This window comes from Myotis nattereri, assembly GCF_964212035.1.
Source record: "Myotis nattereri genome assembly, chromosome: 19".
Lineage (NCBI taxonomy): Eukaryota > Metazoa > Chordata > Mammalia > Chiroptera > Vespertilionidae > Myotis > Myotis nattereri.
Window position 1 is genome coordinate 1,045,990 of NC_138095.1, and position 21,726 is coordinate 1,067,715.

The following is a 21,726-nucleotide window of genomic DNA, read 5'->3' on the forward strand; positions in this document are numbered from 1 at the left end:
TGGCTCCCGCCCCACGTGCTCTCATCTCTGCAGCAAGCTCCCTCCCCTCACCTGGGCTAATCTTGACCCCATTTCGAGGAAGTGCCAGCCAGCCCTGTAAGGACAGTACCAAAGGGAGCCGTGGCTGATGGTGTCACTTAGTCCCTCAGATCCAAGCACTGGCCTGGCACCCTGGCCTCTGTAGCCACGGTAGTGCTCACGTGTGTCTTATCCTCAAACCTGAAACCTCACTGACATTCTGACTGAGCCGGAGCTTGGACTGTGGGGAGGCCTCGCAGGGCTCAGTCTCTGGGGAGCCTGGGACCTGAATCGGAGCCCAGCCTCCCTGCTGGACCTGCCACCGCTTCCAGCTCTTTCAGAAGCTGCCCGTGTTGGCCAGGACACTGCCCATTGCCCACCAACAGACATTCCCAGGACATATCCTGCCTGCCTGCCAGTGCTTAGAGACACAAAGCCTGATGGTGTGGAAACCGAATGTGGGCTGTGAAAGGCCCTGGCCAGCTAGCTTAGTTGGTTAGAGCATTGCCCGGATAACTCAGAATGTGGGGTGTTGAGTTTGAGTTCTTTGTCTCTCAAAATTGAAGAATGAAGACTCTGACAGAAATGATCAGTGGAATGGAAGTTCATTGGGAAAAGCCAGTCCAGGAAAAGGTGCAGCTGGGGTTCCAGGAGCCGCCCATGCCTAGAGCTTCCTTCCCGCGCATCCCAGCTAATTAAAGCCATAGGTCCAGGTGCGGAGGCCCCATGGCCATGAGCCCTGTGGGCGCAGGATGTGCACCCCCCTGAACCCATTGTGTCCAGGGAGAAGAGAGAGGGCAAGAAGAAGTGCACACCTTTTAATTTAGGAGTGGAGACAGCCTTGTTAGCTCCTGATTGGTCTTTTCAAAGAATTCTGCCTTAGTAACATCCCTGGGATTGGTTTATATGCCTCACTACCTTGTGATTGGTTCTCTGCACGCGGCCTGTCTTAGCAATATCCATACATTTTAAGGCTCATGCCTCTCGCGTGCCCTTCCTTCCCCGCCCAGTTGGGGTGTCTCAGTAACTCTGTGGAGTTGGGTCCTTCCTCCTGTGTCCTGCTCCCATCTACCTAGCTTCTTCCCGTCTCCTCAGTGTCAGGACAACCCATTCCACCTCTGAATAGTTCTGACTACCGGTTTTTCTTTCTATTGAACCACAACCTGTCTCTCTGTGCCTTGCACCTGTCCTGGCCCCACGTCCCTCTGGCATATGCAGGTCGGGTGCTCTTCCCAGGACGCAGGTCAGGCCTGAAGCACAGGCATCCCATAGCCCCCGTGTCTTCCTCTCCCAGGGATTCCTCCTTTGTGCCTGGGACTATCCCTTCCTGTCAGTGTGTGTGTTCCACTCACCATTCTGATTGCCCTTCACTGAATGAGGTTTCCAGTTAGGGTGTGCCCCACCCCCACCCCCACCACCCAGGTCAGAGGCAGGCACTTCCCTCATTGGCTTTCAGTCCACCACAGGCCCCTGCTCCGGCCTTGTGGCTCTGTCTCTGGGCTCAGAGCCTCTTGTCAGCCCGTTCCCACCAAGCCCTGCTGGCTGACCTTTGGGTAAAAGCACGCATCTCGCCTCTCGGTCTCGGCCTTGCCTGTGGAATGTGCTCCCAGCTCTTCATGGCTGGGCTGCTCTCAACGCGCAGAGCTGGTGCTGCTGCGACACCTGTGGGATGGAGCTGGGCACGGGGAGGTTCCCTGCCTGGTGTCACCCCTGTGGCTTTCAACCTGTGCTCCTTGCCCCGTTTGTAGCACACGGTCTTTTGAGCAGGGGCTGCTCAGGGAGGGGAAGAATCACCCCTTTGTTGGCAGCACTCATAAATCCCCCAGCGGCAGGGGGGACCTGAATCGGAGCCCAGCCAGAAAGGGAAGCCTGCAGTCCAGGGGCTTGGCAGGAGGCTCTGCTAGGAGGGGTCTGAAGAGCCCCCCTCCCCCCCCCCGCCCCCCACGTGGGAGGAGAACTGGAGGGGGCACCCAAACCAGGCAGCCACCGGAAATCTCGGGGAAGAGAGAACTTTCCAAAGGGGTTTCTGAAACCAAAGGGACCTTTACCTGGAAATGGTGCTTGAATGCTAATTCCCCTTGGAGCCAACTTGGAAAAGCGAGAGTGCTAAAGGAATCCAGGCCACCCAATGGACCGAGGCTGGAGATGAAATGGGTGCAGATGAGTGGAAGTATCCATGGATCGCCTCCATGAGAGCTTGCCCTCGCTGTGGTCAATTTATGACGTCTAGTAATATGTAAAAGATGTTAGTTCTTTTTTGTTCCTTTAAAAAATAGAAGTTTGCTCAACTTTTATGGAAACTTTTATGGGGATGGTCTGTATTGTCACACAAACTTGGGATTGAATTAATTTCAGCATGTGACCTTGGACAAGTCACTTGGTCTGTTTTCTGCCATACAATGGGGGTAGTAGTCCTCACCCTATATGACTGTTGAAGCTGATGTGTGATTAATGTATGTAAAATGGCTGGCACGGTGCCTGATGATTAGTAAGAGACCAATTAATAAGTTTTTATCAGTAGTTCTACCATAATTATTATTACCATAGTTTTCTATGGCTACTATAACAAATTGCCACAAATTTATCCTCTTGCGGTCTATAAGTCAGAAGTCCAGCCTGGGTCTCGCTGAGCTAAAACTAGGGTGTCAGAGGCGGGGCCGTGAGCCTTTCTGGAGATTCTAGGGGAGAATCTGTCTTCTGTTCATTTGGGTTGTCAGCAGAATTAAAGTCCCTGAAGCTTTAAAATCAAGTTCCAATGTCATTGTAGCTGTGAGCAGAGGCCATTCTCAGTGCCTCGAGTCTGCTGCACCCCTTGGCTCGTGTCCTTCTTCCTCCACCCTCAAATCTCAGGGTCACATCCTTTTCACATTGCAGCTCCTGACCTCAGACAGGAATGGTCCTCTGATTTCAAGAACTCACGAGCTTAGATTGAGCTGACTGGGGATGACCCAGGATCGCCTCCCATCTCAAGGTGTGCAGCCTAAGTCCATCCGCAGAGTCCCACTTGCTGTAGAAGGGGACACATTCTCAGATTCTGGGGATGAGGGTGTGGACATCTTTGGGACCATTATTCTGCTCCTTAGTTTGGATGGCCTGCAAGATGGGCAGCCGAGCCACTGGAAGGCCTTCTCATGAGCAGTGCCTTGCAGGGACCAGGCATGCCCTTGGAAACTGTCCTCACTCCGATCCTCGGCCTGAGCTGCCTGATTTCTGCTACAATCGACCATTTTGCATGAGCACCAGGCAACCGAGAGCACTGAAGTTGCTATGCTTCCTCTGTGGGTAGAGGGAGCCCAACAGGATGGCCTGTGACTGAGCCTGTGACATAGGGGAGAGAGCTGGGAAGGGCTGTGTAACAGGAAACACTGAATCAAGTTGATTTAGTAATCTGGCCACTTATAACACATCAGGGGTCTCAAGCTGATTGTTACCTGGACCTACAGTGTTATCTGAGGCCCTGTCCCGTGGGCTTTGTGGGGTTAGGCTTGGAGTGATATGTTTATTTACTGCCACGGGTCCTGGAGAGAACAGTGTCCCCCAAATCCCATGCGGACTGTCAACCCCTCTGCCTGTCATCCCTCCAGACAGGGAGAGCTCTGGTGAGTGAGGAAACGTGATGTGGGAAAGTGCTGCTGTGAGCAAGGAGCTAGTAGACCTGGTCTCTGCGGCTGGTCCAAGCTGCTCCTTCGTCCCCTGGGACTTGGTGCTGGCAATATCTTGCAGCGGGCGAGGCGCTGCGGGAGATACAGGGAGTAGGACGTTTTGTGGTCAGTGTTCTGAATATGAAAAGGTAAGACTCAGGCTTGATGAACAGTGCAACACAGGGAGGCATGATGTGCTGAAGTGAACGAGGCGGTCCGTGGGCACCTCGGCATTTGGGGCTTATTTTTCCTCTTGCTGTGCTGCCTGCTCCCACCTGGAGGAGGGCTGAGTGAGGTGGTGGACCATCACCTTAAAGGGCTGTACTTGGGAGATAGAATGGCATCCTGTTCATTGAGCACCTAATGCGTGTCCATCACTTTCTGTAGATTATGAACTTTAATTTTCACAATGATCTCCAGAGGTAGGTTTGATGTTGGGTATGGAAATGAGGGTTGGAGAACCTAAGATCACCATCCAGAATGTGGAAGACTCTGGATTTGAACCCGTATTTTCTTTAGCTCTGACCCTGAGCTCTGTCCCTCCCATGAGGCACCTCCCTGTTAGCTCTCTCTGTGCCCCTCTGTGGAGCCTCTGAGAGCGGAGGGGGAGGTGGTCATGAGTGAGGTCTGCCCAGGCCTCCAAGACACCCCAGCTTTCAGAGAGAAGCAGAAGGTAGATGCCGTACCTCGCCCTCGCCTCACAGACGCCGGAAGGAGAAGCTAACTTAGACTTGAACCACGGCATAGTGCCGAAGCAACTTTATGCTCAAGTGTGACAGTGGCGGGTCTCAGGGGCGAGTCTGCACTCTGCCTTTATTACAGCTGCTTGCACACTAGATACCAAATGAGTGGAGCCAGGATCACCTGGCAGTGGTCTTTGATTACTTAGGTAGTTAATGCCTAGACCAGGATGGGCAACCTTTTTGTGAGTGCGTGCCCAAACCAGCAAAATCTGACTCAAAATTCTTCTGCGTGCCAACCCTAATTTTTTGAGAACATGTTACACCTACTTGATATCTCTTAAGGTGTACATATGTGAAGAACCTTGAAGAAATAATAAAATTCACTCGAGCGACAAAAACACAGTATAGGATGATGAAAAATACATTTATTTTTTAATGTATACATGTACACTGATAGTCCGACAGAAAACTTTATGACTCCATTTGATATTATCAGTGGGACTTTTGCTGCTGCATCACTGATGACAGAGATTTTACATCAGGTTTATATTTCGTGACCTTCAGAGATATGCACTAGCTACTACTTTCATCCATCAGGCTACACCTATTATGAGACTTAACAAAATTCATCACTGAGAACAAAGATTCACAATTGGTAATGGAAGATTATAAGAGAGGGTTTCGCGTGCCAGCAAAAGTTACTGGCGTGCCATGTTTGGCACGCGTGCCAGGGGTTGCCCACCCCTGGCCTAGACATCTTCTATTGTTACTGTGTATTCGGCCCTGTTTTATTTACTGGTGCTTTTCTTCCAGAAGGGACCAAGGAAAGGGGCCAGAGTCCCTGCTTTCTTCTTCTTTTCCACCCCCACCCCACCTGAGGATATTTTCCCATTGATTTTTAGAGAGAGTGGAAGAGAGAGGGAGAGACAGAGAGATAACAATGGGAAAGACACGAGCCCCGGCCAGGGCCTGGGCTGAGGAGGAGCCCGCAACCAAGGCACATGCCTTTGACCAGAATGGAACCCAGCACTTCCGTCCGCAGGCCGACGCTCTGTCCACTGAGCAAAACTGGCTAGGACTGTCCCTGCTTCCCAGCATGAGCACAGGCCCTAGGGTCAGGCGAGAGGGCAGGCAGCTTGGCAGATGTCCGGAGAGCCAGGCACGGCGGTCCTTCAGAAGTCGCTGTTGCTGTTGCCAAGGGTGATTCTTCCATGTGGATTGCTGTGGGAGTGGAAGAAGACACCCTAAAAAGGAAAGAAGAGTTTGAGGTAAGAGTTAGGCTTTAGGAACCAGAAATATCTAACCTTTTAATAATAGCAACATTTATTAAGTATTTATTATGTGTCAGGGACTGTGCTGTTCAAAAATATTTGATATTGCCATCATATCCATTTTATAGATGAGAAAGCTGAGGTTCAGAGAAGTTAAACCATGTCCCTGGTCACACAGCATTAAATCCCAAGCCCTGTTTGCCTCCTGAGACCACATGCCCATTATACAGCCCTACCCTATGCCAAACCAGTGCGCTCTCCTACTTTGCTTAAGCTTAATTTTTGAGGAAAGGGCCTAGGGAAAGGGTGGAGAACCTGTTTTCCCTGGAGCCAAGACTGGAATTCTTGGTTTCTGCTGTGTCCCCCCAGGCGCTTGACAGCTGCTCCGGAGCTGCTTGAGAGCACAGTCCTCCCAGGGCCGCCAGATACAAACCTGGAGCAGGGCACTTGGGGGGGTGGGGGGGAGGAGATGGGAGATTCAGGTGTTTGAGTGAAGGTTTCTTGGACAATAGGACATCCCTGTCTAAGCCCCAGAGCATGGCAGCCAGGGCACCTGAATGTGGAAGTGATGGTAGAGGTCTGGGGACCCTTGGCCCTGGGGCATGAGAATCAGAAGCCATGGCATACCCACCCCCTGGACATCTGGCGGAGCAGGGTCCTCCTCACGGGGAGAAGGGGGCTCAGGAGCCTCCCGACAGCCGCACCAAGCCCTTAGGCGCTCTCTCACTTCTCACTTCCTCATTCCTTCCCAGTTTTGTCTTCCTAGAAGCTCACACTCCTCTCCAGAGCATCGGAAGCCCTCAGGGGGAGGCTGCAGGATATCTAAATGGCGCCATCTCATAATATCACCCGTCCATCCTGCCAGGAGCACTCACCAGCTGCCCTTCCCCCCCACCCTCCCAGGACACTGGCCCCAGAGCATCCTTGCCTCTCAGGTTCTGGGCTTTGCTCTCCTCTCAGCTTGCTGGCCTGGCAGAATGTTAATCATTGTTCGGGGCCTTTCTGACATGTGACTTTCTCTTCTAAGAAAACTGCCCTGCCCATCCTTCTATCCCCACTCATGAGGACTCTCTCTTCAGTACTCCTGGAACCGGACAATGGACGGGTCTGGCTGCTGGTCACTACTTGAGCCAATGAAGCAGGGACAGGGTTGAATCATATGAGCGTTTATTCCAATCCTGCCGGCAGCCTGGGGGAGCAGCAAGTCGTCCACAGAATCTGCTCTCCCCCTGCCATAAGCCGGCTGCTTATATTGGTAGAAGGACAAAGATTACAGGGGGAAGTAGCAGAAGGAATAAAAGTGGGTAGAATGGTTACAGCTTACCAGCAGTGCGGTGGGGGTTACAAAGGCGGGAGCCTCAGGACCCCATTGCTTTGGCAGCAAGGCTGTTCGTCTTTCCATGAAGACAGGCAGTTCTCGGATAAGGAGAATGGGCTGCATCCCCAGGTTAACGCCTAGCTCCCGGCGTACAGCTCCCAGCCAGGCCAGAAGTGCTTTCTTTAATCAGAACAGAACAATCACGGTTAGCAGGGCTTGACTGACGTTTCTGATAACTATAGCTAGTCCCTCCTGTTCCGTTTCTGCCCCTGACACTGCCATGCCGGGTGTGAGCTGAGTTACACACCTGCAAGAGGGCAGCATTCTGGCTGGGGAAGGTGGGCAGCTGTTGCCTGCTGTGTGCCTGCTCCTCTCTGGGACACCCGCATGCAGCCTGGCTCTTCTCAGACACAGCGAGTGCACAGTCAGCACGTGACCTTCAGAGGGAGGGTTGTATGTGGTGGGCCCAGCATCGCGGACCCCTCACCGCTGGGCTTCGATGCCTGACTGCCCCCCCGCCCCAGGTGTCTCCCGCCGTGGGGTGGGCCAGCCTCAGCCTCCTCCTCTCCCACCTGCCCTGGGTGCTTCTCCCTCATCTCTCAGATACAGCGGCAGCTGCCTGCGGGAGGAAAGGGGCTGAGAGGGGGGAGGGGGGCCGCGCCAGGTTCTTGAAGAGGCTTCTCAGGGGCACAGGAAGGGGTTCAGTAGGAGGGCAAGTAGAGAGGAACTGGGGGGAAGCCAGCCCAGGGCAGGAGTGGGGCCCGAGAAGCCAGGAGAGAAGCCCAGGCTGAGAGCCCCAGGCTGAGAACTGCCGAGGTCTTGGTGTCTGTCACCGCTCTGGCCTCTGTCCCTAATGCCAGGCTCTGGCTCCCGTCAGCGGCGTGCTCTGGGTTTCCATGCAGTCTCTCTCTTGAAGCTGCAATGTGCGTCTTTAGCCTCCCCACGTTCCCTGCTGTTTCTCCCCCTTGTCTTGTCCCTCCACCCTTCTAAGTACTTACTGTTCACCTGGGTCTAGATGACTCCTGATGAAGTGCCTTTGGCTACCTGCTCAGGCAGTTTTATAGACACATTCAGCAAGGACAGAGGCCAAGGCCTGATTGCAGAGCCCGAAGGAAATACAAAGAGAGAGCAGAGCTGGCTGCTTAGATCAGGTTTTAATACAGTTCCCAGCTGACCTAAATCACCCCATCACCCGCAGCCAGCTGCTGAGCGTATCAGCCAGCTCCGCGCTGCCGCGCCAACCTGGGGCAGGTGAGGGAACATGAGAATGGGGCTGGAGGACACAGAGGGGGGACCCTACTGGGGAGGAAATGCCCATCTCCAGTGGGGGACCCTCCTTGAGGGCCAGGGCAGGGCACCGTGAAGCGCTCCAGGTAAAGGCTCTCCCAGGGGAAGGTGGATGCCTGCTCTTTCCCAGCTGTTAATTTGTTGCTCATGATGAGATAATCCATAAAAATTAGCAGTGATTTCCTTCATTGTGTTAATATCACTGGCAATAAAACTGCTGTTAAGGATGCCTTTTCTCTGCATGGAGGAGTAGGATGTCTAGGAAAAGAACAGCTCTCCGTGGCAGTGGAGGGGGGAAAGGAAACAAAACTGGAGAGAGAAATACATGGGGAGTGATTTTCATACTTTGGCCGGAAGTACAGTGGGGCCTTGACTTACAAGTGTCCCAACTAACGAGTTTTTTGAGATACCAGCTGTCTCTCGGCTGATTTTTTGCATTGAGTTGATAGAGTAGTTTGAGTTAACGAGCTCCTTAATGAGCTCCTTAATGAGCTCGGTCTCGAAACGAATTAAAATCGTAAGTCAAGGCCCCACTGTATAGGGGGAAAGTAAATGAAATGCAAGCTCTGGTGTCTCGCAGAGCACTGGCTATGAAGAAATGCATGTGGTGGTGACACCTTGGTTTCAATGGGCAGGTGTATGGGTGGCCAGAGGGCTTCCCAGGACGCTCAGTGGAGGGAAAGATGGTGACAGCCAGAGCCGCTGGCTTCAGCTTCAGCCTTGGTCAGAGCATTGGCATGGGCCCCCAGGGCAATTCTCTGCAGAGGGTCCATACTTGCTTATGAGGCCTATGAAGCCCGACATATCTGTGATCTGGCCTTGACTCTCTTCATCTGCATCCCCTAAAGCGATACACACACACACACACACACACACACACACATATTTAAATAATTGATTTCTGAGAGGAAGGAAGAAGGAGAGATAGAAACACCAATGATGTGAGAGAATCATTGATTGGCTGCCTCTTGCACGCCCCCTGCTGGGGATTGAGCCGCAACCCGGGCATGTGCCCTGAATCAAACCATGACCTCCTGGTTCATAGGCTGATGTTCAACCACTGAGCCACACTGGCCTGGCTCTCCAAAAGCTCTTGTCCTCTGTGGCCAAACTCTACCCACACTAGCTAATGTCAGTTTCTTGTGTACCAGGAGTCTTCCTGTTTAGGGCTTTTACACATACAGTTTTGTTTTTCTTGACCATGATTTGACCCTCCCCCTCCCTTTCTCTTTTCCGTCTGGCCAACTCTTGTGTATCTCTCAGATAAAATGAAATGTCTTCAGATAATCCTTCTTGAACTGTACTCCTAGTACCCGGCACTATTTCCACATTGCATATGGATGGATAAAGTGTTTTCCCTGCTTAAACCCTTCCCCAGTTGCTCATTGCCTCCAGGATTAGGTGTAAACTCAGTTGTATATAGTACCTGTATTAATTTGCTAGGACTGCCATAATAAATACGACAGACTCACTATCTTAAACAACAGAAATTTACTTCTCATGGTTCTGGAGACTGGAAGTCCAAGGTCAAGAGATGCTGGAAGGCTTGGTTTCTCCCGAGCCCTTTCTCGTTGGCTTGTAGAAGGCTGCCTTCTCATCATTTCCTCACATGGTCACAGGTGTCTCTCTGTTTTCAAATTTCCTTTTCTTTTAAGGACAACAGTCGAATTAGGACCTGGCCTAATGACCTCATTCTAACTTATCACCTCTTTAAGGGACCTATCTTCAAATACAGTCATAATTTAAGATACAGGAGGTTAGGGCTTCAACATATGAATTTTGAGGGAACATAATTCAGCCCAAAACAATACCCATGTGATTTAGCCCCTGCCTACCTCACCAGGAACATGTCTAACCTACCCGCCTAACTCTGTATTCTGCTTCACATCCATGAGTATGCCGTACTTTTTGGTCACCATACCCAGAAGGCTTTTGTCCATGTGTTTGCCTGATAAGAATCCAGACAAATGCTCTAAATCCCAGTTTAAATGTGAAGTTCCCCATGAAGTTTTCTCTAACACTGTTTTCCCCTCCCTGTTACAGTTCGTACCCTTTTCTGGATCATCATGCCTTAAAACACCTTTATTACAGCAGGTTTGCGTATAGTCTTTTGAGAGCACTGACTAACACAACCTGGGTACTCCATAAATTATTGAGTGAACAAATGAATGAGTGAGTTGAAGGCTCAAGAAATGGTTTAGGATTTAATAATTCAGGACAGAGATGATGCTGCCTTAGAGTAGGAGGGCAACAATGGAGATAACAAGAAGTAAACAGATCTATTTGAAATTGAATTGATTGGTCTTGGTAGTAGATGAAAGATGGAGGATAAAAGAAAGTTCAAGAATGACAAGGTTTCTGGCTTGACCAACTAGGTAGCTAGAGGTATCTTTTGTTAAGAAGAGGAAGAATGGGCCTAGCCAGTGTGGCTAAGTGGTTGAACATCAACCTATGATCCAGGAGGTCACAGTTTAATTCCAGTCACGGCACATGCTAGGGTTGGGAGTTCAATCCCCAGTAGGGGGCATGCAGGAGGCAGCCAACCAATGATTCTCTCTCATCATTGATGTTTCTAACTCTCCCTCTTCCTTCCTCTCTGAAATCAATAAAAAATATTTTTTAAAAAACACAGGAAGAATGGAAGAGGAGCTGCCTTGGGGTTAGGGTATGGGTTGAGGGAAGTTTGAGAATTCCATTTATTTGAGATGTTTATAAGACATCCAAGTAGAGATGTCAGGCCGTCAAATGTGTATAAGATGGTAGATCGCCGAAGACTAATCTTGGGCAGATATATAAGTAGGGAAGTCATTGGCATGTAAGTAGTATTCAGAGTCATGGGATCAGGCGGGCAGTCTCCTAGGGAGAGAATGGTGTGGAGGGACCAGGATTGAGGAACCTAATATGTTCATTCCAAAAAAGGAAGCTCCATTATGCAAAACAGATATAGTTCACTGAATCCATAATAAATGACAGGATTAAAGTATCTATAAGACTTAACCAGTCAACATATTTTAACTGGCAAGACCTAATGGGAAGCTGTGAACTTTAGGCATATGGCCAATTATGCTAGGCTAGCCACAGGAAAGTGGAGGATGGTTTTGACAAAGCAGAATATATTTGGTAGACCAGCTGATACCAGCTTTTGGCCTCATATCCATCCCAGATAAAGCAAACATTAGCCTGGAGTGTCCATTTGCCAGCCTGGGAAAATTTTCCCTAGTGATGTGTTGGAAGATTCCCAGGGGATAAATCATGAACACAGTCTTGCAAATTAGTACAGAATTTCTCCAGACCATTTACACTTTTTGGTAAGCCTTCTTTTTTTCTGGGAAGAAAGCAGAGTGAAACAAATAGGATTTGCATTTAATTTACTTGATGGGTGATTTACCCTTTCACTCATGTATACTCAATTTTATGAAGAAACTGCTATAAGTCTAGGTTAAGAAGAAAAATAAGGATGGTATTTGATCTTTGGCCTCCAACATCTTGTGGAGACAATATTAACATGTATGAAAAGTTGAATGACAGCGTAAGACACTTCATAAGTATAGTAAGGCAAAACATATTTAAGTGCCCAATGAATGGTACAGACAATACATGGTATAAGAGCTTAGTAGAGAGAGAATTCACTCTCTCTATATAGAAATCATCACAGTAAAAGCAGTCTTAAGAGGGAAATTCATAGCAATACAGGCCTAACTTAAGAAACAAGAAAATCTCAAATGAGCAGCCTCACCTCACAACTGATGGAACTAGGAAAGAATAACAAACAAAGCCCAAAGTGAGTAGGAGAAAAGAAGTAATAAGGATCAGAGTGAAATAAATGATACAGGGTCTTTAAAAAGCAATGCAAAAGATGAATGAAGCCAAGAGCTGGTTCTTTGAAAAGATAAACAGCCCTGGTCAGTGTTGCTCAGTGGTTAGAGTGCTGGCCCATGCACTGAAGGGGTGCAGGTTGCATTCCCCATCAAGGGCACATACCTGGGTTGCAGATTTGATCCCCAGCCCTTGTCGGGGCATTTGTGGGAGGCAACCAATTAATGTGTCTCTCTCACATTGATGTCTCTCTCTCTCTCTCTCTCTCTCTCTCTCTCTCTCTCTCTCTCTCTCTCTCCTCTCTTTTCCCCTCCCTCCCTTTCACTCTCTGTAAAAATCAATAGAAACAATATCCATGGGTGAGGATTAACAGCCATAACAACAACAAAAAGATAAACACGATTTATAAATCTTTAGCCAGATTTATTAAGAAAAAAAGAGATAGGACACAAATAAAATCAGAAATGAAAGAGAAGTTAACAATTGACACCACATAAATATAAAGGATTATAAGAAAACTAGGGGCCCAGTGCATGAATTTGTGCACCATGAAAGGCACTGTGGGCCACGAGACTGTGGTGGGCACAGGGGCGGGTCTCAGCCCATCCTCCACACCCCCGCCTGGCCCCTCCCACTGCAGCCCCCGGTCCCCTGTTGCTGGTAGCCCTGCTCCTGCTGCTGCCCCTCCACACACTGACGCTGATGGCACTGGCCCTGCTTACACCTGCTGACGGCGTGGCGTGATTGGGGCAGGCGCCAGCAGTAGGTGTGAGCAGGGCCAGTGCCATCAGCAGGTGCGAGAGGCAGCTGCCAGCCCTGATTGCCCCTCGGGATCAGGGGGAGGTGGAGAAGCCCTCAGGGGCAATCGGGCCGGCAGCCGCTGCTTGCACCCACTGACGGTACCAAGCGATCGGGCCCAGGGGCCGGCGCCCAGTGCAGGCAGCGGGTGCAAATGGGGCCGACACCAGCAGCAGGTGCAAGCACCTAGTGGGACCATGACACACAGGAGCAAATAATTTTCAGTAACCACCAGAGGCTTGCCCTGATGAACAGCAATTGGTGCCCCATCTTGGTCTGGCATCCCATTCACCTGCTCCACCATCCCACAGCAGCCTGCCATGTTCCGCGCATGCCCCCTGGTGGTCAGCGCATGTCATAGCAACTGGTTGTTCGGTTGTTCTGCCATTCGGTCTATTTGCATATTAGGGTTTTATATATATAGATCTTATGAACAATCCTAGGGTGTCCCCCAAAATGTATACACACCCTTTGAATAATTATAAATGCATTGTTTATTAAAATACATTTCATTTTCAAAATTGGGCTATCAGCTGTTAAAGTGTGTATACATTTTTTGGAACAACCTGTATATGTCAACAAATTGGACAATCTGGAGGAAATCAATAAACTTCTAGAAAAATACAAATCTTCCAAAACTGAATCAAGACAAATCAGAAAATCTGAATGGAACAATTACAATGTATGGAATTGAAGCTGAAATAAAAAATTTCCAACAAGCAAAAGTCCTGGACCAGATAGCTTCACAGGTGAGTTTTACCAAACATTCAAAGAAGAACTAACACCTAAACTCCTCACTCTACTCCAAAAAGTTCAAGAGAAGGGAAGACTCTCAGCTCATTTTCCAAGGCCAGTATTACCCTAATTCTAAAACCAGAAAAAGACACTACAAAGAAAGGAAATTATAGTCAATATCCATGTTGTTCATAGATGCAAAAGTCCTCAACAAAATATTATCAAAATGCATGCAGCAGTACATTAAAGAAATTATACACCATGATCAAATGGGATTTATTCCTGGAATGCAATGTTGGTACACTATTCAAAACTTAATTGAGATAGACCACATAAATAATAGGAAGAATAAAACTCATGTCAATACATGCAGAAAAATTATTTGACCAAATCCAGTATCCATTTCTGATAAAAACTCTCAACAAAGTGGGAATAGAGGGAATATACCTCAACATAATAAAGGTCGTATATGACAAACGCATAGCCAACATCAACAAACCCACAACTCAATAGGCAAAAAATAAAAGTGGTTCCTTTAAGATCAGGAAGGATACAGGAATGTCTGCTTTCTCCACTCTCATTTAACATTAGAGGCCCGGTGCAGAAAAATTTGTGCACTCTGGGGGAGTCCCTCAGCCCGGCCTGTGCCCTCTTGCAGTCTGGGACCCCTCAGAGGATGTCCACCTGCTGGCTGAGGCCCACTCCCTGGGGGATTGGGCCCAAGCTGGCAGTCAGACATCCCTCTGGCAGCCCTGCAGCCCTCGGGGGATGTCCACTTGCCAGCAGGGAGAAGGCCTAAGCTGCAGTCTGACATCCTTAGCGCTGCTAGGAGGTGGGAGAGGCTCCCGCCACCACCTCTGTGCTGGCAGCCGTCAGCCTGGCTTGTGACTGACCAGAGCTTTCCCTTTGGGAGTGCACTGACCACCAGGGGACAGCTCCTGCATTGAGCATCTGCCCCCTGGTGGTCAGTGTGTGTCATAGTGACCAGTCATTCCCAGTTGTTCTGCTGTTAGGGTCAATTTGCATATTACCCTTTTATTAGATGGGATAGAGGCCTGGTGCATGGATGGGGGCCGGCTGGTTTGCCCTGAAGGGTGTCCCGGATCAGTGTGGGGGTCCCCACTGGTGTGCCTGGCCAGTCTGGGTGAGGGGCTGAGGGCCGTTTTCAGGCTGGCCGGCGACTGAAGCTCCCAGCCTCTCCTTTTTTTCATTTTTTTTAATTCTGGGATTTATTTACCTTCTATAATTGAAACTTTGTTGCTTTGAGTGGAGCTCAGAGCCACCGAGGCAGCTTGGCTTCCTCCATCATTGGGGCAAGCAAGCCTCCTGCTTGCTCCAGCTCAGTGGCTGCTGGCCGCCATCTTGGTTGGGTTAATTTGCGTATAGTCACTCTGATTGGCTGGTGGGCTTGGCTTAAGGCATAGCGAAGGTACGGTCAATTTGCATGTTTGTCTTTTATTAGTTCAGATAGTCCTGGAAATCCTAGCCATGCAATAACAAGAGGAAATAAAAATCATCCTCATTAGAAAAGAAGTAAAACTGATTTTTTTTTTTCCAGATGGCACGATACTGTATATTGAGAACCCTAAGCATTCCACCCAAAACTACTAGAACTGATCATTGAATTTAGTCAAGTATCAGGATATATAATAAATATTCAGAAATATTTGAGGGTGAGAGTGCCCCGTGACACACGCTGTGAGGGTGAGAGTGCCCGTGACATGCATGCACTGGGTTGGGCTGAGCATGTCCCTTTGTGGGTGAGCCCTGGGCCCCCCTCTCGGAGGCCAGCCAGCACCAGAGAGAGGACGTGATGGTCCCGCGTGGGACACTGGCCAGGATTCAGTGGTGCCCGGGTGACGGGCACTCTGTCACTTAGGGGACGGGAGGGCTCCCCCTTCCTGCCCACTCCCTGCCCCACCCCCATAGGAAAGTGGCCATGGTGAGGCCTGGCCCTCCTACAGCTGAGTTCCCAGTGGGAGGCCGAGACAAGCTGGCCCCCCGCTCTGCTGAGCACGCTCCGCGGGGAGATCTCTGCCGAGGCTTTGCTTCTCAGCATGAGCCCCTGGGGACACCTTTGCTGATCTGAAGACCCACCTCAGCTGCTGTGCTGGGCCTGGTCCTGGTGTTGGGGGCAGAGATGAGAAGGCGTGCGACTTGGTTTCGAGGAGTGGACAGAATAACAACACAGATTGTGCTACTCAGGTGGCACCTGCAGGATGGAGATGTGACTCCAGACCCAGCGGCCAGGTGCCAGCCAGTCGGAAACGGGCAGAGGCAGGAAGGCTCTCCAGGCTGCTGTCCCCTGAGTGGGTTTACAAGAAGAGGGAAGTGGGCCTCGTGATGGGGAAGGCCGCGTGGGGCAGAGAGGGAGTGCAGAAGGCGAGGCTGGAGTGGACCTAGCCCCACCATGGAGACCCTGGGCCAGATGAGGGAGCTTGAACATTGTTTGGGAGTTTCAAGGGGGTTTAAGTAAGGAGAGTGCCTTGGTAATTTGCATTTTAGTTAAGTCATCTTAGTGGTAAGATGGAGGGCCTATTAAAAAGGATCAAACTTTAAAAAGAGAGGTCAATTCAGAGACTGTTGCAGTAGTCTTTCGGTCCATCCATCCATCCGTTTATTCACTCATCCTTTCTTTAAAAAAATTATTTTTATTGATTTCAGAAAGGAAGGGATAGGGAGAGAGATAGGAACATCAATGATGAGAGAGAATCATTGACCGGTTGCCTCCCACATGCCCTACACTGGGGATTGAGCCTGCAACCCGGGCATGTGCTCTGACCAGGAATCGAACCGTGACCCCCTGGGTTATAGGTCAACGCTCAACCACTGGGCCAAGCCGGCCGGGCCATTCAGCCTTTCAATGACTATCTACTGAGCACTAGTATGTGTCCAGTCCTTGGGGAGTGCTGGCTCTACTAAGGTAGACACAGAAGACAGCTAACATAGGAGAGTGAGGAGGCCTGGGCCTCTGAGAGGGAAGGTAGAGGAAGGAAAATGGAGAAAAATGTCATTATGGAGGTCAACTTAGGATGTGGTCACTGATGGGAAAGGACAGGCGGTGGCTATGAAGGAGAAAGTAAGGTGTCTCCATGTCCCGCGCGGCGACTGCTGTGGCTGCATCAGGAGGCGGCCCCATAGCGTCCTCAGCACCCCATAAGCGCACACCGGAGACAGGCGTGCTGGCACCTCCCCCTTTCAGCCGACTTCCTCTCTCCTGTGAAAGTCCTGGGGCTGCGCTGGGTGACTGGGTGACTGGTGGGCGCCCACCGGTGGCCGTCCAGCAGGGCCGTGGGGGCGGGAGACACTGTGATGCCTCTGCAGGTCTGACGCAGGGGGAGGTCTGTTGGAAGGACACTGTTAGCGACAGATCAAATAATTGGGGGGGCGTTAGGGACCAGAACAGTGGACTCAACATCAAGATAGGACTTGGCTCAAGTCCTAGCTTGGTCCTTGGTCTGCGGTGTGAGCTCAGACAAGCTTTTCTCCCCCGAGAGTCCCGGAGGTCTCGTCTTAAAGTGAGATGATCAGAATAGGTCAGTGGTCGCCAAACTTCCTGTTAGTGGTTAAATCTTTTGTTCAAATAAAATCACTACAGGATCCCAACAGGTGGGAGCTGAGCCACAGTTTGAGAACCAGAGTGTATGGGGTTTTGAGGTCCCTTCCATCCCACACGGGCCTCCTCGAGCCTGACCCCTGGCTATGTGGGCACAGGGGTCAGACGGTGCCTTCGGCCTCCCCGAGGCTGCAGTAGGACTAACAGGACGGGAGAAAGGCGCCCGGAACCCGCCCCCACCTCACAGACCCAGGATCATGTCTTCCACGGCCTAATTAAATCTAAGCTCTTTAGGGTGTTTCCCTTAAAAAAGGAAAGATGGAGAGAGAAAGAGAAGCACTAGGGCCATGAAGCCTGGTGCCCCGCCGCCCCCGCCACCTCCTACAGCTCCCGCTCCCCCCGCACCCCCTCGGGCTGCAGCACAGCAACTACTTCCTTCTCCTCTTCTGAGCATTTAGGACAGTGATGGCGAACCTATGACACCCGTGTCAGAGGTGACACGTGAACTCATTTTTTTTGGTTGATTTTTCTTTGTTAAATGGCATTTAAATATATAAAATAAATATCAAACATATCAATCTTTGTTTTACTATGGTTGCAAATATAAAAAAATTTCTATATGTGACACGGCACCAGAGTTAAGTTAGGGTTTTTCAAAATGCTGACACACCGAGCTCAAAAGGTTCGCCATCACTGATTTAGGAGGTACACAGAGTCCTGAGCCTCACCTGCAGTCAGTTATGCTTCTCACCCCTTCCAAAGGCCCCAGTCCCCAAGGAGGAGGCCGGGGACCCCTGGCTAAGGGTGCTCTAGGCCTCGTCTTTGCTCTTCCAGGCCCAGGAGGTGGGGTGGGGGTAAGAAGGGGGACGTTCTCCCACGCAAGCCGGGCTGTGCCCACAAAGGTGGGTGCTGCACTGTGTTCCTAGTGTGAGCTGCCAGTTGTGATCCAGCCCAGAGGGTCTGTAACGGGCCAGGGGTCTTCCGCTCCCCAGGACACTGGACTTCCTGCCTATCAGGGCGTCAGCCTTCCCTCCCATGAGGCCTGGCCCGACCTTGGGCAGTTTGGCTACCATATCTGCCATGAAGGGCCTTCTGTGGCTCACCAGAGAAGATCTGGATTGTTTCCAAAACATGTGTTTCTCCAGCCCTGCAAGAAACACGCATGCTGACTACACAGAGATGGGGAGGTCTCTTTGGCCCTATTGAGACATAAGCTGCTCAGCACCAGGTGCACCGGAGGCCATGCCCGTCAGACATGTTATTATGCAGAAGAGGAAGGAAGGTCAGCCTGTGGGGTCTGGACTGCCCAGTGCCTGCCAGGCCTGGGAGCCACCAGGGCGGGCGCAGCAGCTGGCAGAGCTGCCCTGCCTCTGAGGGCATGGCTGAGGCCCTGTCTGGAGCGGAAGCAGCGGGCGGTGCCCAGTGACCGGGGTGAAACACAGTGTCAGCAGCAGGGCAGTCTCACTGGCTGGGTTGGCAGGTGCAGCGCCCACAGACCACTCACTCCCTGGCTGTGTGCACCTGTGAAGAAGCATTTTGAGGTAATAACACGAAATGGGCCTGACCCCATGCACCAGAGCCCTGTCCCTGGGCCTGGCAGGAGCAGAGCCCGCACAGGCCTCCCCAGGCCCGGGCTCTCCCCAAAGGGACCTGCCTCGGAGCTCTTCCTGGAGCCCTTCCCCATAACAGGCCCTCCCCTGGTCTGCAGCGGTATCTAGGCTGCCTGCTTCTGCCAGATGGGGCAGCGGCCCTGGGCCTCCTCATAGATGACAGATGACGATAGAGCTAACAAGACCCAGCTGGCTGTTCAGGAGAAAGCAGCCCATGGATCAGTGGTTCTCAACCTTGGCTGCACATTAGAATCACCTGGGAATCTTTTTAAAATTCTGATTTCTAGGCCTCATCCTCCAGAAATGCTGTTTCTTTGTTACTAATGTTGTGGCCCCACCCCATCACAAAGAAACAATTTCCGGAGGATGAGGCCCAGAAATCAGGATTTTAAAAAGATTCCCAGGTGATTCTAATGTGCAGCCCAGGTTGAGAACCGCTGCCATAGATGCGGAAAGCTGCCTGGCCTGGGACCCCAGCGAGAGGTGCCTGTGAGGACATCGTGCTGAATGTCACCGTGGCAACCACAGCGACTGCACACCGCCCACCTGGAGTCCGGGGTCCCCCTCATTGTGCAGGGAGGGCCGGGCCTCCCCAGCTCACATCCTGAGCATCAGGCCAGAAGGGACCCTGAGTCAGAGCCCGTGCCCTCAGTGTAGACGAGGAAACTGAGGCCCAGGAAGGAGGTGGGACTTAGGAGGCCACAGAGCTGGTGGGGGGCGGAGCGGGATTGGCCTTGGAGCTAAGGAAGGCCAGTCTGTCCTGTGTGTGTCTGGGACAGTGTGTGCGGCTCCCCCTCTGTCTAGGTGCTCGGGGTCTAACAAAGGAGAGGGCTGTGTAAGGATCGGAAGCCAGTGTGCAGAGTTCTCTAGCACAGAGGGCAGTGTGAACAGGGGAGCGGCCAGGAGTCAGGGAAGGCTTCCCAGGGGAGGTGACGTCTGAGCCAAGTTTTGAGCAAAATAGTTCTAGACAGAAATGTAGGGACAACCTACAGTCCCCGCTAACTCCACATCCTAGCTGCTGACTGCACAGCAGCACGCACTGGCTCACTGGGGGCCTCTGCACACGTCTGTTCCTATGGGCCCCGTCAGCTGCAGGAGGGTGGGCCCCCGAGGCTCCCAGTGAACCAGGAAAGGACCCCAAAGCACACGTGGCACATTTCCTCATGCAGAAGGGCTCTGTGGAGCCATCAGCACACGATCTGGCAGCAGGCCCCACGCTCCATGGTGTCGTTTACATTGGGTGGTGCATGGGGTGGGGCTGTCAGGTCAGGGATAGACCTCAGAAAGGCCAGCAGTGGTGATGACAGCCAGAGCCTGCCCTGCCTCACCCCCTTCCTGCATCCATCCATACTCCAGCCCCAGAACACACAGCCCCCTGCTCTAGGCCCCAGAACACACAACCCCCCGCTCTAGGCCCCCTATTGGCTCTCAGCCTCCAGAGGAAGGGTCTAGGAGGTTTGGCCAGAACAAGTGTGACAGCTCTCGCCCTTTCTGGTCTTGTGTGGTGGGGGTTTTCTCAACTCAGTCCAATCCATTTAATAACAAGTATCTTGAAAAAGCCCACTTTTCTATCCTAAAATGAAATTCAGAGGTACTATAACCTTTCTGCACACATGACTTAGAAACACACAATGTCCTAAATGTAACATCTAGGATAAATTAAAATAAAATCTACACTAATAAAAGGGTAATATGCTAATTAGACTGGGTCTGCCTGACATCTTCTGGATGTCCAACTTCCTTCCGGACAAAGCCATGGTGGTGGGGGCTGAGACAAAGGCAGTTCAGGGCAGTCAGGCCGGCATGGGAGCAAGCAGTTAGGGGCAATCAGGCCAGCAGGGAAGTAAGCAGTTAGGGGCTAGATCAGGCTGGTGAGGGGGAGCAAGCAGTTAGGGGCAAGATCAGGCCAGCAGGGGAGGGCAGTTAGGGGCAATCAGGCCAGCAAGGGAGGGAAGTTGGGGGCCATCAGGCTGGCAGGAGAGGGCAGTTGGGGGCCATTGGGCTGGTAGGGGAGAGCATTTGGGGGTGATCAGGCCAGCAGGGGAGTGGTTAGGGGGCATTCAGGCAGGCAGGCAGGTGAGCAGTTAGAAGCCAGCATTTCTAGCAGTCAGACATTCCCCAAGGGGTCTCAGATTGGAGAGGGTGCAGGCCGGGCTGAGGGACACCACCCCCATGCATGAATTTTGTGCACCAGGCCTCTAATAGCATAATAAAATATATTTCAATCCATAAATGCCTGGGCATTAGTATATGTGCAGGTAAAAATGTCCCCCAAGTTTCCAGAAGGCCTCCTAGGTTCCTGTGAAGAATCATAGGTTTGGAGTTAGAGAAACGTGGCTCTCAATCTGCCTGTGCCTGGGCTGGCTGTGGCCTCGGCAAAGGCATTGGCCTATTTGAACCCAGGGCTTTTGTCTGTAAGTTGCGCGTGATTGCGGCTGCCTCAGGCTGGCTGGGGCATGAACGAGCTGATGTTCACAAGAGCTCTGTGCCAGGCGGCCTTTCCCCTCCTGCTGCCTTTGCTCTGGACACCCACCTCCTGGTATGTTCACAACAGCCTCACGCTTCCCCTCTGTTCTGCACTTCACCTTGGAGAGCAGTTTGCCTCCATCACAGTGTGTGGCCTGCGCTCCCCCTTCTCTGCAGGTCTCTGTGCTGCCAGCTCAGCAGCCTTCCCTGCTTATCACCTGCCTGCACCCTTTGCCAGACCTCCTGCTGCTCTGAGGAGCCCGAGGCTGGCTCAGCTCCAGTGTCCTGGGTCAGGAGGACACAGCTCTCAGAAGCCCCATCCTCAGCCCATACAGTTCTGGATGTTGCCAATGCGTGGTTGTAGTCAGGGCAAGGGGGCTGTTGGTGCCCATCTGCCCAGTGAGGCTGGCCCCAGGCCTTTGCTGCCATGCAAAATGGGGAGAACCCTACCCAGCTCTGCAAAGACTTCCTATTGCATCTGCTGCCTCATGGGCAGCTGCCAGCACCCGCTGTATCTCACGCGCTAT

The 21,726-nt window shown here is 51.5% G+C and overlaps 1 protein-coding gene across 1 annotated transcript in view; it reads left to right on the forward strand.

Annotated features, from left to right (window-relative positions):
• GRIK4 (glutamate ionotropic receptor kainate type subunit 4) overlaps positions 1–21,726 on the forward strand; it is a 234,074-nt gene that overhangs the window by 71,166 nt on the left and 141,182 nt on the right. The window lies entirely within an intron of this gene.